A 17,204-nucleotide genomic window follows, 5' to 3' on the forward strand; every position below is an offset into this window, starting at 1 on the left:
GTCATGCTCTTTTATAGTTCTGCTACTTATCTTCCTACTAGCATGTAACTCTGAATTTATGTACTGTTAATGTGAGCACCACACGTTTTCACTCTGTTTCCAACATAAAAGTTTGTGCGCAGACCCGTTGGCAATCCGAACCTCACCATGCAGTCACTTGTCTTCATGCAGGTTGTGGGAGATATGATTAAAACGTATTGCTTGGAACGTGTGTCCCATGAATTGCCACATGTACACTTGTCTCAATGTTATCTTTAGTGAATTCCTGTGTTTCCCAACAATGGTTGCTAAAACACAGTTTCTGATTTTTTCAGTCTTGAGGATGTGTAATTTTATGCTGCCACTTTTAGTTGGGTCATATCTTGTCTGATTACGGTATTCATCACCTAAGACCTGATCATTTCTACATTCATGACACTCTTTAAGTTAAATGAATGGTAACTTCTGTCCTATTACCTTGTACAATGCTGTCCTGATGAAGACCCATCCACAAATAATCCCTTGGGGTTGAAACGTGGACGTGTTTCTGTGTTGGCTTTGTAAATGAATGTACAAACTTTAATTCTGAATTCACAATCTGTTAAAATTGTTTCTATCACAGTCAACGCTGTTTTCCAGTTTTTGTATTTTCACTATTGAACTGACCACTTTCTTTACTTCTGTCACAAAGCACTAAGTACTGGCCCATCTTGTTGAGAACCTGCTTCAGTTAATTTCATTAGTTAAAAATGAATTCATTTGCTAGTAACGGGTTTACATGAAGCTAATCCGATTCAACTATTGTTTGCTTTGTATCTATACATCCAGGTTCCCAGGGATACCGGGTTGCCCTTTATTTTTGTTCCTATTGTCGGGGTCAGAGGGTTAGCACCAGTGTGGTGCTCAGTTGATGCATGCATGCGATCCACAGGGATATACAGGCCTTCGTTATGTATGTGCCTTTTGATGGCTCATGCCTATTTGGCAACAAAGTTGATTCTGCCTTAAAATGCTTTCAGGAGAGGAGAGCCAGAGCACGCTCTCTGGGCTTTCGAACCATGCCGAACGTTTTCTTCACCAGTTCAGGAAATTTTGTGGGTACTGCAGGGGGTTAGCTTACAGGAAATACTAGTCTTCCTAGCCCTATCTGTAGTCACCCCAGTCCATTCAAGGCCAGGGACGTAGATCTGACAGGCAACCCACATGTCACCACGAGCATCAGTCCTCCCATTTCCCCTCCCCTGCAGCAGCAGCCTCCAAGCCGCTGTAGCTTGCCATTAGTGCTGTGCAACCACCCTGTAGGAGGCAGGATCCAGTACTTTCTTCCATTGTGGCGACCCATCACATTTAACCTATGGATCCTCCTAATCACTTGGAATGGCTGTGTCCTACCTTTCCTGTCTGCCCCACTGCACCTTGGCCAGTTAGGCACTCGTGTCTGCTCGACCGCAGTTGGATCAGTGACAGATCAACAGCTGATTATGCTGAAAGATGCGTCATTGCTGGGTTGGGGACGCCATCTGGGCGAGGTAGAGATCAGAAGTCTTTGGTATCCGGCAGAAGCTTGTCTCCATATCAGTCTGTCGCAGTTGCTGACCATTTGTCTGGTGCTGAAGGCCTTCCTGTTGTCCATCAAGTGAAGGATGGAATAGGTAATCTCGTACACCACTGCCATGTGGTACTACAACAAACAGAGTGAAGTGGGGTCTTAGGTCCTGTGCGAAGATGTTCTGTGCCTCTGGAGTTAGCTTTTGCATCGGGGCATCTCTCCAATTATGAAACACCTTGTGGGATCCTTGATTGCCAAGGTGGACAAGCTTAGCTGGCAGATCACGAGTGGGCTCTGCACCGTGAGGTTGCACATGGCATCTTCTGACAATGGGAGAACCCTTGCTCATTCTTTGCACAACCTTCAAATGTGCAGTGTCAAAACTTTTGCACGTTAGAATTACTGTGGAAACTCTCACTAGGTGAAGCAGTCCAGATGGAGAGTAGCAAAGGAGTCCTGTATACCTTCCAGCCTCTGCCTCTTCTGTCAAAATTTGTCAAGAAGATCAGGAACAACAGGACACAAATCATCCTATTGGCTCCGAATTGGTCCAGGAGTGTTGTACCCTGAAGTTCTAGGCATGAGCATCAGCCCACCGATCAGGTTGCCACTTCGTGAAGATCTTCTTTTGTAGTAGTGAAGCTGGGTTCTGCACTCTGTCCTGCACAATCTACACCTCTGTGCATGGAGATTAGTTGACTGTGTTATATCTTCCACTTGAGGTTGTGGATGCTATCCATGCTGCCAGGTTTTTGTCTAAAAAGTCCATTGCACCAGACGCTGGGACAGATTTGCAGCCTGGTGTGGATTCTGCAAGACAGACCATTTACAAGCCAATGTTTTGGATCTTTTGTTGTACGTTTTGTCTTCGTCCAGCATGGCCTTGCAGTTTCAATATTAACAGCTATTTCTCTGCCCTTTTTTTACCTTTTTGCATTTGCCGGACCAACCGTCTTATTTAAAGCACCAGTTGTGATGCAGTTTATTAAAGGTTCTTCTGACCTTAAAGACTTTCTTCCTCATCGCAATCACTTTAGCTAATCATGAGAGCAAACTCCTTTCTCTATAAGAAAAACCACCCTACGTCATCTTTTTTCCAAGCAAACTAGTGCTGAGGACTTAAGTAGCCTTCCAGCCGAAAGTCGTGTCTACTTTCCACATTGGGCAATCCATCACTCTCCAATCATTCTTTGCACCTCACCCCTTGAAAGAGAAGTTTTTGCATAAACCATATATCGGGAGGCTTTTTGGGGTTTCTCTGGAACGAAGCCAGAGAAGGCTGTACAAAAAAGGATGATTTTCTGCATTAAGGTTTTCTATGCACTGGCCAAGAAGCACCCTCTAGAAGGTCTGAGAGCCCATTCCACCAAGGTGAAGGCTGCTACCACTGCATTGACATGCGTAGTGCCTATCTTTGACGTCTGTCAGGCCGCGACATGAGAGTTTACGCACACGGTCACAAACCACTACTATCTTGAGAAACCGGCCTGATGGGAACGGTATTTTGCCAGTTTGGTCCTGCAAGATTTTCTGGTATGAGCCCACTCCACAGACCTTCCACCTTTAGTATGTACTGCTTTGGTGGCTATTGTAAAGGTGAGGAAACTACAGATAGCAGTATCTATAAGGAGATAGAAGGTATTTACCGTTGGCAACACTCTTTCTGATGGATACTCTTCGTAAGAGAAGATTCATCACTGACCTTACACTTCCCATTCTGTGGAGTGATCTCTTTTTACCTTATAAAAATATCCCAAATTAGAGATCTGCACATTGGTACTGACAGTTGTTTTGTGCTCTGCATCTGGGGGCATGAAAAGAGGCAAGCAAGAAACTGGCATCGGCACACAGGGGTGATGCTTATATGCGGCTGTGTGCCATCACTTCTGGGCTGTAACAAAGTCTACACAGAGCAGCAGGGTGCCACCTAGCAGCTCTTGGGACCACTGCTATGAAAGATTCCGAATCCAGTCTGGTTGCAGGGAAATATTCTAATGGTGAGGAGTCTGCAGTTAGCTAGAGTATCCACCAGATAGACTTGTAAGTAGCTTCTTCAGGCACTCACTAGGTCAGAGGCAAATGCTCTTGTTCCTGCAGTTATTTTGAGGTTTCCTTAATTACTTTAATAAAAACGGACGAATATATGAATGTAGAGTGTCAATCAGCCCCATAACCTCATGTGATTGCATGTATGATCATGAGGCCCATTCCCTGATGAGTATGATGGAGCTTATTATGTGGAGCCAAAGTAATGAAGTGACCGTGCATAACTTAGTTTTAGTCCAGTATGTTCAATGTGCGTTCGGAGCTACAGGGTGTGCTCTTTGTCAGCCATTATCTCACTGACAGTGCCTTTGTCATACTCTGGATACCTTAAATGCCTCACTTTAACAGAACCTCTCAATGTGCCATAGGCCTGAGAGCAAAGCACTCTATCCCACGTTCCACTCTAAGCCTCCTCCCTTCCTTCGCTTTAATCATTTCTATTGTCTATGTAAGTTGGTAGTTTGACATGAGGCCCCCTGAAAATAACCGATTGCCATATGAAGCTCAATCAAAACACATTAATTCATTCTTGTGGGTCAGCTGTGTGATAAAGTTTGGGAAGCCACAAAAAATGGTTAAACATGCCTTACGTTACCAGTTGTATGTATTGCATAAATAGTGTCGATTAGCTTTGACAGGAATTGGCAAAACCAATAGGTTTTACCATACATGGCAACTGCTGACTTATTTGTTTTGCCAATGTTTTTTGTTTTATTTATTTTTTCCCGAGGAACACGCAGCTGCTAAGTGCTAGTGCTTTTTAAACTCCCAGTCACTTGAATTTTGAATTTTTATTTTCCCACATCAGCCATGTTGCAACCGTAAAGTTAAAAACAGTCAAAATGTCTGGCATTGCATCACGACGATTGATCTCAACACATGCATATACATGCAAGAGGTTTAATTTCAAGATCGTTCGCATGTGCTCACATGAGTGCGCTTACACCGCAACACATCCGTAAGATACCTTTGTTGTGATGTACAGCATCCCTTTTTTTTATTTTACTGTTCTATCATGACCCATAGCCAATTTAGAATGGTAAAGTAAAAATAGCACAATTAAGTGCACAGGAACGCAAAAATGAAGCAAGCCATAGGGTAGCACTTAAGCACTAAGCAGTTTCGAGGACCTCTAAAACAAAATAAAGCTGGCACGGATATGTCTGAGAGCCCCAGACAAACTGAGGTGGGGGATAGAAGAAGGGGGTAAATACCTAGAGTGAGAATGGGAGAGTTGGTGGATGTGCCTTCTTTATGGAGAAAAATATATATTAAAAAAGAAATTGTGTGTTATGGACTACTTTTTAATGGTGTTCACGTCTGCAGAATTCCATGGTCTGATTCCAGAGCAGATAGGAAACCCTGTTAGCCAGTGACGGCTGCACTACACTAGCCAGTGGTTGGAATGGGCTATCCAAAAACCTATTTGTGTGTGTGTGTTGTAGTCAGTGACAACGTGAGCCTTCACTAGAGAGCTAAAGTTGTCAGTAGTCAAGACCTATAAACGGAAAGTTTCTATCCAGTTATGGGTTTATATGCCACACCATTCTAAAAACTATAGGATTCACTGAATTGATCCGCAATGAGCCCTTAGCTTCTACATTGATAGGACTAAGGAGAACTGGTGAATGATCAGCTGCATGTTGGATTGCCTAGTAAGAAGAAAGGAAAGGCGGTCTCAAATTTACCTTGTCATGGTGAACAGTCATTAATTTGCATCAAATTGTGTTATACCCCGACTAGAAAGATTCCTCCAGAGGGCTTTCTTGTTCATTCCGCCAGATCAAAGGTCACTACTATCGGTTGTGGACATATGCCTAGCACCCACATTGGCATCTGTCCGTATTTTCACCAGGCAGTACCGCATAGGTTCACTATTCTAATGAGAGGATCTTTTTGACCACTCTCTTCTGAAGGACTTCCTGGTGTAAAGTCCACTCCCCCAAACCTAGCTCCAGATAGAAGTTCATCAACTGAATGTTATTTACCTTCCCATCAATGCTCTCTATGGTGGATGCTGTATCGAACCTCACATTGATCACTGCAGCCCCACTTCCCCATTTATTTTGCTGAGTGGACTTTTGGGTAATAAAAAGGTTTCAATTGAGCTTTCACACGCTGCCAGTGAACGATCAATTAGGTGGCTAGGGTACTCAAAATATCTACTCATTAAAATGATAACAGTGGACAGGGGTTGTGCCTTGATGCAACTCTCTGTGATCTTGTCTTCGGGTAGTGTGGAGTTGCAGTGGTGGTCGATGATGCCACATATCGGAATGCAGGAGCTATTGCAAGAGTTTAAAGATACAGTCTAACGACTGCAGAGATTCTCACAATGAGGAATCTGCGGTTAGATAATATCTACCAGAAAGAGTGTTACTGAAGGTAAGTAACTTACTCATCATTGCTACATCCACCTCCAATAGTCAGACTCCTTTCGTCTACTTTTTGTTTTGCTGATAGCCTAAAAAATGTTTGGTTTCCCTTCCTTCCGGCTCTGCTCCGATTAAACTTCCTACCTTATATCCCAACAAATCTCATTCTTGTTATCCGTGTGTACATCATGTAGCGTATTCTTTCTTATAAAAATTGTCAAAGCTGGACTATGAACAAAAATGTGCTGTAGCAAGGAGGTATAATCCAGACTCATTTGTATCACATAAGTAAATACAACGAGCAAGCCTGACCCTCTGCAGCAGGATTTGGGTTTTCCCTAAAAGAAGATTTCGAAAGATTGTACCCAGCTGGTCCAGTCTAAATCACATTTTTTCAAATATATTTGGGAAAATGCTATAGGTTTTGAAGGTGTTTCTGCAGAAGAAAGTATTGAAAAATTCTATTCCTTTTGGAAGTGCAGGAGTATTCAGGAGCAATATTTCATGAACTTGTGTATAGGCCTGTGAAGAAATGATCTGTCAGATGCAATACATAAGGTGCACTATAGGCAAACAATTGTACTACAGCAAATGCTAATAAGATGCACTGTACTGAACTGAGTAAATGCCAGTACAAAATTCTTTGCAAGAGAAGTCATTGTTCTGTGACTGTTTATAATCCATCAAAATATTTGTTCTTCTAATATTAATATTTCAGATATGTCTGTTTGGCCTAGGGTACCACTCAAGTTTGTCATGGTGCTGCTCAATGTGATAGCCTGCCTCCTGTGATCATTGATATTCAAGCTGCTCTACAAAACTCATTGCAACAGGAGACAGTTCTTTGTGTCAGGGGGATGCTCTCGGTGCCAGGATGCTGTTTGAGGTACTAGGATTAGTGAAGGTAACACTAATGGTTGAGGTTCCAATCTCAATCAATGGATTTCTCTATTGTAGTTCAGATAGTGCCTAGATGCAATTTTCCACATTGCTGCAGTGAAAAACAAATCATATTGGCATGGTAGATTCTGTATTGTAATAGTACATAAAGCCTGCTGTTAACCAATAATCTGTTTTACCCATGTAGTGTAAGCCTAGTTGTAATACTCAAATATACATTACACAGGCAAGTCTGCACGATTTTCATTCCAGAAACCAAATTTGCCTGGCATGTAAAGCCGAATTTCAATCCAGAGTCCATTGTGGCAAGATGCTACCCACCTCAGCTGCCCGTCAACCCTACTTCTCTTTGCCCTCCTACTCATGAGCCTTGTCTGCAACAAGTAACATCAGCTGACTAGCTTAGCCATTTAGAAATACTACATCTGTCTATCCATGTCTGGCTCATAAACCAGAGGCTTGGATTCTGCTGATGCGTGACTCTTCCTTTAAGAACATTTAAAATATGAGCCAAATTGTAGATTTACCCACGCCTTCTTTAAACAATTTGAGTGTAAACAAAAGGTTTTGGGAAATATTGCAATACTTTAAATGTGTTCCAAATACATCTTATACACCAAGGGTCAGGTAATGTTTTACCCTGCCGTATTCCCTGTCCCTCTTAGGAAACCTGATTCCAAGCATTTAATAATGTTTTTAACTCTGGAATGTGCTTACCGATATGTACAGGTGCCATTTGGACCAGCATTTGCGGTTTTCAACATAATATTCAAACGTTGTTAGGTGCATTGGAGTGTGTGAAGTTTTTTCAAGATGACATTCTTTTTTGGGGTGCAAACAAGCAGCATGACGAATCACTAAGGAAGGTATGTGACGTTTTGAAGAATGCTGTATTTATGGTGAATTTCAAAAATGCAAATTTGCTGATAGAGAAGTAGAATACCTAGGAAACAGATTATCTTGCAATGGTGTTAAACCCAAACTGAAATTAATAAAGGTTATAAAAAAGGTTCTATGCCCCCAGTTGAGATCTTTTCTTGGATTGGCAGAAAATTATGCTGAATTTGTTCACCACTTTTCAGGCAGGGTGCAGACAGTGAGAGAGATGATGACTAAAGTTAGACATGTTTGTGGTCACAAGTATGTTGGGCAGCATTTGAAGATGTTAAGAAATGTTTAATTCAGGCAGTGCAATTGAAACCATTTGATACCAACAATTCCACAATAATTGTAACACATGCAAGAATATACAGTTTAGGCGTTGTTTTAATAAAGTGTGTAAATAGGCATTGTTAGAAATGTCATTTCTGGTTGGCTAGGGCTTGCGCCTAAGCCAGGCAGAAACCACCATTCTAGTCAGGGCAAGGGAGTTACACGCTGAAGATAACCCCTGCTCACCTCCTTTGTAACTTGGCACGAGCAGTCAGGCTTATCCCAGAGGCAATATGTAAAGCGTTTGCGCAACACACACACACACAGCAGCAACAAACTAGGCACACCACAAAAGAAACTCCACACAAGGTTATATAAAAAAAATTGCCTTTGTATTGTCATACACACATTAGAAACATAATATACACTGTACGAACTGGCACTAGGCAATATTCACAGGGGATTATATACAGGACCAGGCCAATCGGGCCATGGTCAGAACCATCAGAAAAGGTAAGTAAATGTAAACCACAACCAGTAATCATTGGTACAATAATGACCTAAGCATTATATCACATTAGACATAAACCCATAGTAGGCCCAAACCTTATCAGCATAAACGCATTACGCAAAGGGCGTCACTAGCATAAACACATTATGCAATAACCTCATAAGCATAAACACATTACGCAATATCGCATTAGGCATAAACACATTATCCTAACCCTCAGGAGCCTAAACACTGCAATGACCCCCAGGGCAATTGGCCTACTAAAAGAGGCTCAAATGCCCTACATCCAGAATGTCAAGGATGCCAATGCAGTTGGAACCAAACGTGCTCAATTGCGCTGGGGCAGAGGAGTGTCTCTCACTCCTACCTCCTTCAACAATGCCCCCAAACGAATGCTGGCCTAAACGTGGCAGCTGCCCACTACTTGCTGGGCAGCTGTGAAATCAAAGGTGGGCATGGGCACTCACTGTGCCCTGAGAGCCCGATTCGGACTCTATCACCAAAAATGCCCCAAAGGTTGCAGTTGCCCGCGACGGCGGCGCAACTGAGGTTCACATACCAGGCCTGGCACCACGGTGCCTCTTCTGTCCCTCTGGGACAAGTGGAACCAATAGGCCATCAAACACGGGCACCGGTGTGCCCCTTGACCCCCACTGGGGCCCTGAAGACCAATGTGGCCACGTTGCAGCTGCCCGCTTCAGCGGTGCAGCTGAACCAGGAAAATGTGGCTCTTTAGAGCCCCGCTCTGGGCTCACTTTACAAATTTGCCCCCAACGTTGGAGCGGCCTGCTCTCCTGCGGGACCGCTCAAGCACCAGCACGGTATACCCCCCGAGCCCCCACTCACCTGGGCGATCTGATTCAGGCTCTTCTCCGGTCTGCGGTGGGGAAACGCGAGGCTCCTCATCCTTCCTGCTGCCGGTCCCGTAGAAGACGGATGGGCAAGGAGAGCCCTCAGGACTCCGGTCGCTCTTCTGATCTGGCTGCCAGTGCGGGGTGGGCTCCCGCCTGGCTTTTCCACGTGGGGCTTCCTCTCCTCCACAGGGGTAGGCCCCGCCCACAACCAGGCGAGGTGCCTGACTTCCGGCTCGATTATTTTCTGGCACCCGCTTCAGAACAGAGCTCAATTGCAGGGTGGGCACCCGTTTTCAAATAAAACACAAATGCTGGGTGAGCACCCGCCGTCATTAATACTCCCAAAGCGGGTTGGGCTCCCGCCGCGAGAACCATAAAAGAGGGGTGGGCTGCTGCTCCACTGAAAGGAAAAAAATGCGGCAGAAATGCAGGGTGGGCTCCCGCTCCTTCCCCAACAACGTGGGGTGGGCACCTGCTCCCCACGCTGGGTAGGGGAATCTTCAGGTTGCAGCCCAGTGCTGCAAATTAGAACAGAAGCGCACCAAGAGGCGCCAGGTCTCTTAAGGAATCCAGCAGGCAGGGAAAGAAAAAGTCCTTGGGGCTGGGGACACCCCAGCAGGGCGCAGCCAGGCAGGCCAGCAGGCAGGGACCCCAAGATGCTGCAGCTGGGTCCCACGGCGGTTCCTCCTGGCAGAGCGTCTCCCCCCAGCCCAGGTAAGCACAAGAACAACTTCATGGGGTCACAGCCCCTACATTTATACTTAGTTTTCCTTTGTCTGCCCTGGCACAGGCCTTGGGGAAACCAGTTAGAACTGGTTCTGCAGCACTCTGTTTACAGTGCTCACACCCTTCTTTCAGAGATGGGGCTCTGCCATCAGACACACCACAGGGGGGCGGAGCCAGCATTGTACAGGCCAGGCACTTACCTATTCAGGGACCAGGGACTTCCCCTCCCACTACTCAAAATGTAGATGTCCTATTCAGCCTAGCTCTGACTCACCAGCCCCTGTCACTCACACGCCGGACATGCAATTCACATCAGGCAGGCAGACACATAGCACACAGAAATGTCAACTTCTAAATGTGGCATTTCTAAAATAGTTATAATAAATGTGCGCACACCATTACGTACTATTTATTATTTCTATTCCAACCGTACTAAACTTGACCATGCTGCACCTCTCATATCCGGAATTACCACTGAAACACTTATCAGGGAATCCCAATGCATTCCTATGGGAGGACAGCCCCACAGTAGTGAGAAACCGAAATGGCTGTTTGTCAATACCAGGACATGTCACACACTTAAGGTACATGTCCTATCTTTTACCTACAATGTACCCTGCCCATAGGGCTAGCTAGGACCTACTTTAGGGGTGACTGACATGTGGTAAAAGGGGGGTCACGGGCATGGCACACACTTTTGGTGCCACGTCACAGCGGCAGTAACACTGCGCGCACAGGCCCTGCAACGGCAGAGGCCTAGGATAGGTTTGGAAGGCTACTTTGGTGAAGGAGAAGGAAATGTTAACTTATTGGTGGGGTGTCCTGCACTTGAGAAATTCTGTATGGGGCATGGAGTTTGAATTAAGAACGGATCACATACCTTTGATAGATTTGTTCAAAACAAAAGGGACTGGAAGGTCACTCCACATATAGCAAAGTGGTTATTCGGATATCATGTTTACAGCCAAGTATTTTCCTGGGCCAAAAACATGAATGCCAATTGTTTGTCTTGCCCACATTCAGTGGTCTAGGAAGGAGATTTAGATGATGACTGTATGGTAGGTGAAGTTAAGCAGGCAAGTTTTATGGCAGTATCGGAACAGGAGTGGAAGAGTGAGTTGGATAAAGATGAGGTTTTACAAAAGTTATTGAAATGTTTCCAAGACATTAGGCAATTCAGTTAGACGAGTGGAAATTTCAAATTATAAATCTGTGTGGTCAGAATTGTTGTATGTGAATTCCATTTTAAGAAGAGGTGATAAGTTAATGGTGCTATTAGGATTATGAAGGCAACTTTTGGGAGTCCTGGCAAAAAGTCACAGTGGTATGTCTGCCATTAAGTGGAAAGTGGAATTGGATTTCTGGTGGCAAGGGTAAATCGTGAAGTAGAAAGATATGTTAGGCAGTACATGGATTGGTTGCAGTGCCAAGTCTCACATGATGAAGGAACCTCCGGTGGTAGCTTTTGATTTCCCTGAACAAGCATGTCAGAGATTGGGTATGCATGTGTGTGTGAACCCTTTGAGATTATGGGTTCAAGTATTGTACTTAAGGACTATTATTTTAAGTGGTCTGAGGTATGTTAGGTTAGTGATGTGAAATCAAATGTATTGATTGAATGTTGCAATCAAATTTTAGAAAGGAAAGTTTTCCAGAGTTGTTAGTTTCATATAATGGTCCACGGTTTGTTTCGAAGGATTTCAAGAATTATTTAGTAACATGTGTGGTGAGTCATAAGGCAACAGCATTTTAGCATCCCTGAGGGAATGGTTTAGATTAGAGATTTAATCGAGTGTTGGGGCAAAATGTTCAACTATCAGTGCAAAATGGATTGGATTGGACGGAAGAAATAAGACAATAGCATGGAATTATAGACAACTTAACATTCATCAAAACTTTCATTATTAAAAGTCTGCATATCATGCACTATAACAGTTCCACCATGGATGAGCAAACAGGAAGTGTGTGAAGTGGATAAAAGATTATGAGAAATAGTTTGTGAGAAACAAAAAAAATATGTAGGAAACAACAGTATGACAAAATGCATTTACCACATGTAGGTGAGTTAGTGTGAGTAAGAAAAGTCATGGGTTTATGGAAAGGAAAATCAAACTGGACAATACCAAAGAGCGTACAGGCTGTGGACAAGTATACAGTTATCGAAGATGTGAACATTTGGAATATGAGAAATGTTATGAGGTGTGGTGAAGTAGAACAAAATAAATGGTTGAAGAAAAGGAACAAAATGGTTGCTCCTGAATATCAAGATAGAAACGTTTTACAAACATTTAAAGCCTATTTTATTGGTTTTTTAAATATATACTTAAACCACAACTTTCTAAAAACTTTGCAGTGATCCCCGACTACCCTGGCCTCCCACCCCTTAGCGACAGGCAGCTCAGCCATCCAAGTACAGTTGAATGGTAAGGTCTGGCAAAGATACAGATGCTCACAGCCGGTAGTTTTCCAATATCCAATACATCTATCCCTCTGACCCTTCCCCTAACTACCACCTCCCTAATTCCATGGCTCCCCTGACCTATTTACCCATAGAACATCCCCCCACACTTTCTTAAATTTCCTTGGCCAGCGGCGGCCTTCATACACTAATTTCTCCCGCGATCAACAAATGTCCATCTCCCTGCAGTAATGGGCTTGTCATACTCGCGCATCTCTGTGCTTACTTCCTTTTTGCTAAAAGGAACCCCCGTTTCCCAAGATCCCCCCAGCCCCCCCATGTCCCCTTAGGGCATTTGAGGGATTTCTCCCAGTTAATTCCCAATCCTGAATATTCACTGTACATACTAAATATCTTCCCCAGCTTGGCCAAGAACAACTCCGGCACCGTCAGGCATAAGAGAACCTCATCAGCGTACAGCAAGATCCTCTTCTCCCATAGGTCACCCACTTCCAGACCCAAACCTGCGTGTCCACTCTTATCCAGCCTGCCAGGGCCTCAATCACCAGGGCAAACAACATGGCAACAGAGGGCAGCCCTGTTTAGTGCCTTGGCTTATTAGAAACACCTTAACTTTGGCCTTGGGCATCTGATAAAGAAGTCTGACCCACCGGAAACATTTGGCCCCAAAGCCCATTTTCTTCATGATTGCAAAAAGAAACGACCACTCCAATTAGTCGAATGCTTTATTGCCCATCAACAACACTCCGCAAGTGGGAGCTCCGCTTCCCTAGCCGCAGCAATATTTTTATTCAGGTGGTGGAGATTAAGCCTGGTCGATCTATAGGGTGTAAACTATTATGGTCGTGATATGCTAAGTGTAGGATCACCCCCGCAGGCAATTGGCCAGGGCTTTGGATAACACCTTAACATCTGTGTTAAGCAACGATATCGCCTGGTATGAATTCCAACAACTGGTCAGTTTCCTGGGATTCCGGATCAGAATTATGGTCACCAGTCTCAGGGGAGCTCAACCCATAGATATGCCTCTGTATACATCCAGTGAAAGAGTGGAGTCACCACACCTGTTAATTTCTTAAATGCAGCTGGAAGCACGTTTGGGCCTGAGGCTTTCCCCGCTTGTAACTGGGTCAGTGCCCGCTGCAACTCCTCAAGAGTCCAATCCCATTCAAGCTGACATAACCTTTGCTTTGATACCCCAGCTGTCCACAGAGGCAATCTCTCACAATTCTGTGCAGGCTCTACATGGTCGGTCATGACCGACTTCCATAGAAGTTTCTCAAGTAAGCCACAATCATCTCTGCAATTGCTTCGGACCCTTCCATTGTGCTCCAGAATTTCTTGTATATGATGTCACCTTTGTCTCCTTTTGAGCCTTACCAACAGTTTCCTACCTTTATCCCCCACTTCATAGAGGCGCTTTGCCTTTGTTAAAGCATCCAATTTAACCATGTCCGTTACCAAGGAGAAGTACTGCTGCCACTTGCTGAGAAGGCGAGCCTTCATGGCAGCCGATGGGTGCCATACATTCTTGTCCTCTAGCCTCAGCAGATCCCGCTCCACTTCAGCACAATGCTCCCCTCCTACGCTTGTCCTCCACTTCTCCAGAAAAATCACCTCCCTGATTGTACCCTTCTACCCCTACCATAAAGTGGCTGCCTCTCCCACAGACTCTGCATTTTCCTTGAAGTATTTAGCTGTGCCCGTCTGCAGACTGTCCCCCTCTTTCTCATTCGCAAGCCTCCATGTCGCCGTTCTCCATTTGGCCTGATCCCGACTATGAAGTGAGTCCAGCATCACAATTAGCGGGAAATTATCCAAAATCCCTCTTGCCTTCTAGTCTGCTTCTACAAATCTGTGGAGGGTCTCCAATGGGGCACAGAAGAAATCTCTGCGGGGTGCATATCATGTGTCCCTGAGCAGAAGGAGTAACACTGATGGACCCATGAAGCATTCTCCAGACATCCTCCATGACCACAGCATGGAGAAAGGTATCAAGTATCCCGGCCCTGCTCCCCCATGGGTCTGTCTACTTTTGCCCTGTCTAGGTGAACATCCAGCACCATAGTAAAATTTCCCCCACCCCTCAGTAGTGGTAGCCTGCGACATCTCTGTGAGTAATCCTCCCAGATATTTCAGTGTATCCGTTTGAAGCCCCGGTGGGAGGTAAATGTTAGCTACGGTAAGCCGCTTTCCTTCCCAGTCCTCCAAAACTGCAGTGCAGCACCCCAATGCATCCACCCAAGTATTGCGTACCTCAAATGCCACTGATTTAAAAAAAATATATATATATTACACCCCCCTTGCACTGGAGGAATATCCCTCATGACTAAACACTGTATATTTCCCCCAAGCCAGCACTGCCCCATTGGTTCCCCTCATATGTCTCTCTTGGAAAAACACTACGGCCTTGGCATACCTAGCCAGGGCCTTAGCCACCAGTCCCCTTTTGATCTTGCTCCCCAGGCCATTCACATTTCAGCTCAACATTCTATGGGCATGCTGTGCCATCCTGCTAGAACAATACCAATTAGCTTAGTCCTTGCAACCTGCCCTTTCCAGGAAGGCCCTTTCCACAAGTAGAAAACCCCAGCATCATATAAACCTACCCACCCTCCCTACCTTACCATGCTGCCACCTTTGAATTAGCTACCCCACCCCAATTCTCGGTATATCCATCGCCCAAACATATAAATTGGTTAGAACACAAACATCAGGAACCTGCTGTCACAGCCTCCCTATCTTGGGCGTGACCCGTGGCAGCCTCACTTTCTCACAGGCAGTCATCATGGGGCAATTCAGTTCCCCCACCCACCCCGGTCAAGCCAAGGGCCCACTTCTCAGATGATCTCATCCGATGTCATAGGCGTGATAGTTGGTGATGACCTCTCCTCTGTTGCACCTTTGCGAGATCTGTGTTCATCTGGCGTATCAGGTGTCACCTTCGCCAGTGATACCCACCTGTTTGCTGATTCTGGCCAGGGAGCTGGTTGCAGTCCTGCAATCACCTTAGCCCTCTTGTTGATTTTTGCCTGTACTTTGGCCAGCCCGACCTGCAGTAGAACCCTCCCATGTCTATGCTGCCAACCCTGGGTCTGGGTGTTGTGGCTCATATCTGCCAGTAGCTGGAATCCCAGCTGTTCAAGCAAGTCAAAGAACTCTGCTGCACAGTTGAAAAAGTGCGAGTGGTCTTTGTCAATTATCCTCAATTTCGCCGGGAATAGTAGGGCATAACAGATGTCCATTGTTCTCAAATGCTGCTCTCGCTGTCTTTGGACCTGCACTGTGTAATTTGGTTAGATGTTCACAGTTTGCCCCTCTACAGTCCAGGGGCCACCTGAAGGATCACATCTCGGCCCCTAAAGTTGAACAGTTGAGCGACAATTGCTCTGAGCGGGCTCCCGGTCATTGGCGGGCGACCTGTTCCACACTAAACCACTTGAGATTTTCCCAGCCAGTACCATTGACGCCAGTCAATCCTCCAAGAAGAGGTCCATTCTGGATTCCTCCTGCCTGCTCTGGTACGCCAACCAGCCTAATATTATTGTGGCGGAGCAGTTGTCTGCATCCTGTAGCCACTCCTGTAGCCAGACTATCTCCTGCTCCATCCGTAGCTGTGCTGATGGCTCAATCACAGTTTGCCTGTAAGAGCTAGTGTAGATTCAGTCTCTGCCACACGGTCCACCAACTTCCTGCAATCCTGAGTTACTGCACATATTTTGAGCTCCAGGGCTGTCTTCATGTCTTTGATAGATGCCAACATGGTGGCCATATGGGACTCTTGGTCCGGTGAGCCCAACCGTGGTACCCCTTTGTCTCTCATTTGCTGTTTCCAATCCAACTGGGTGGCCTTGACCGCTTTAAGTTTCACCATGACATCCCCGTCAGACTGCTTCCTGCTGTATGGTCCAGCACCCCTCTGGCTTCTCAGCCTGGTATTCCAGTCCGGGGCCGCCACCACCATGTAAAACACCAGGTATTGCTGCTCCGGTTCCCCATGTCCACACCGTCACCCCTGGCACAGTTCTGGCAGGCAGAATCCCTGGCACAAGCACACCCAGTTGCTAGCGCATACACCAGACGTCACACAACAAGGTATCAGTCCAGAGCCACCTCTGAGAGCTGCCACTCCCTCTCAAGTGCCATCACAGGGCATCTCACTCTCATGTTCTCCACCAATCTGAATGGAACCCACCACAGATAGGGAAGTAGCGATGGCATGCATCTCAGGAAAGGAACCCCAATATCTATTCCCCCTCCAGCAGTTGACTTTCTGTAATAGTAGTGTGGGGGAACCATCCAGGGGCTGCCACCGCTGCATTGAAACGTGCTGCCAAAATAGCACTCCACTAGGCTCTCACCTGGCAGGGGAGAAGAGCAAAGGTCAAATTAACCCCGTTCTTCTCCTCTAGTCAGCGTGGTGCCCCGGGCATGTGCACCCCCACCAGGGTATCGTCCCCCAGGAGTTCCTCTGACTTAGTGCTAGTGTTCCCCATCCTCACGGCCAGTCATTTATCTCTGCCTCTATATGGTGCATTAGGGGGCCATGCCTTCCCTCCTTCATGTATGTTGCCCCATTCAATGGGCTGTCGCCTTTGTTGGCCCCCAGCCTAGGATGTCTCTCACTGCAAAGTGTTATGATGGGGTCCCGCACACTCCGAAGCGGGGGAAGGGGGAGTTTATTGTCTATGTA

This window comes from Lissotriton vulgaris, chromosome 5 (genome assembly GCF_964263255.1).
Source record: "Lissotriton vulgaris chromosome 5, aLisVul1.2, whole genome shotgun sequence".
NCBI lineage: Eukaryota > Metazoa > Chordata > Amphibia > Caudata > Salamandridae > Lissotriton > Lissotriton vulgaris.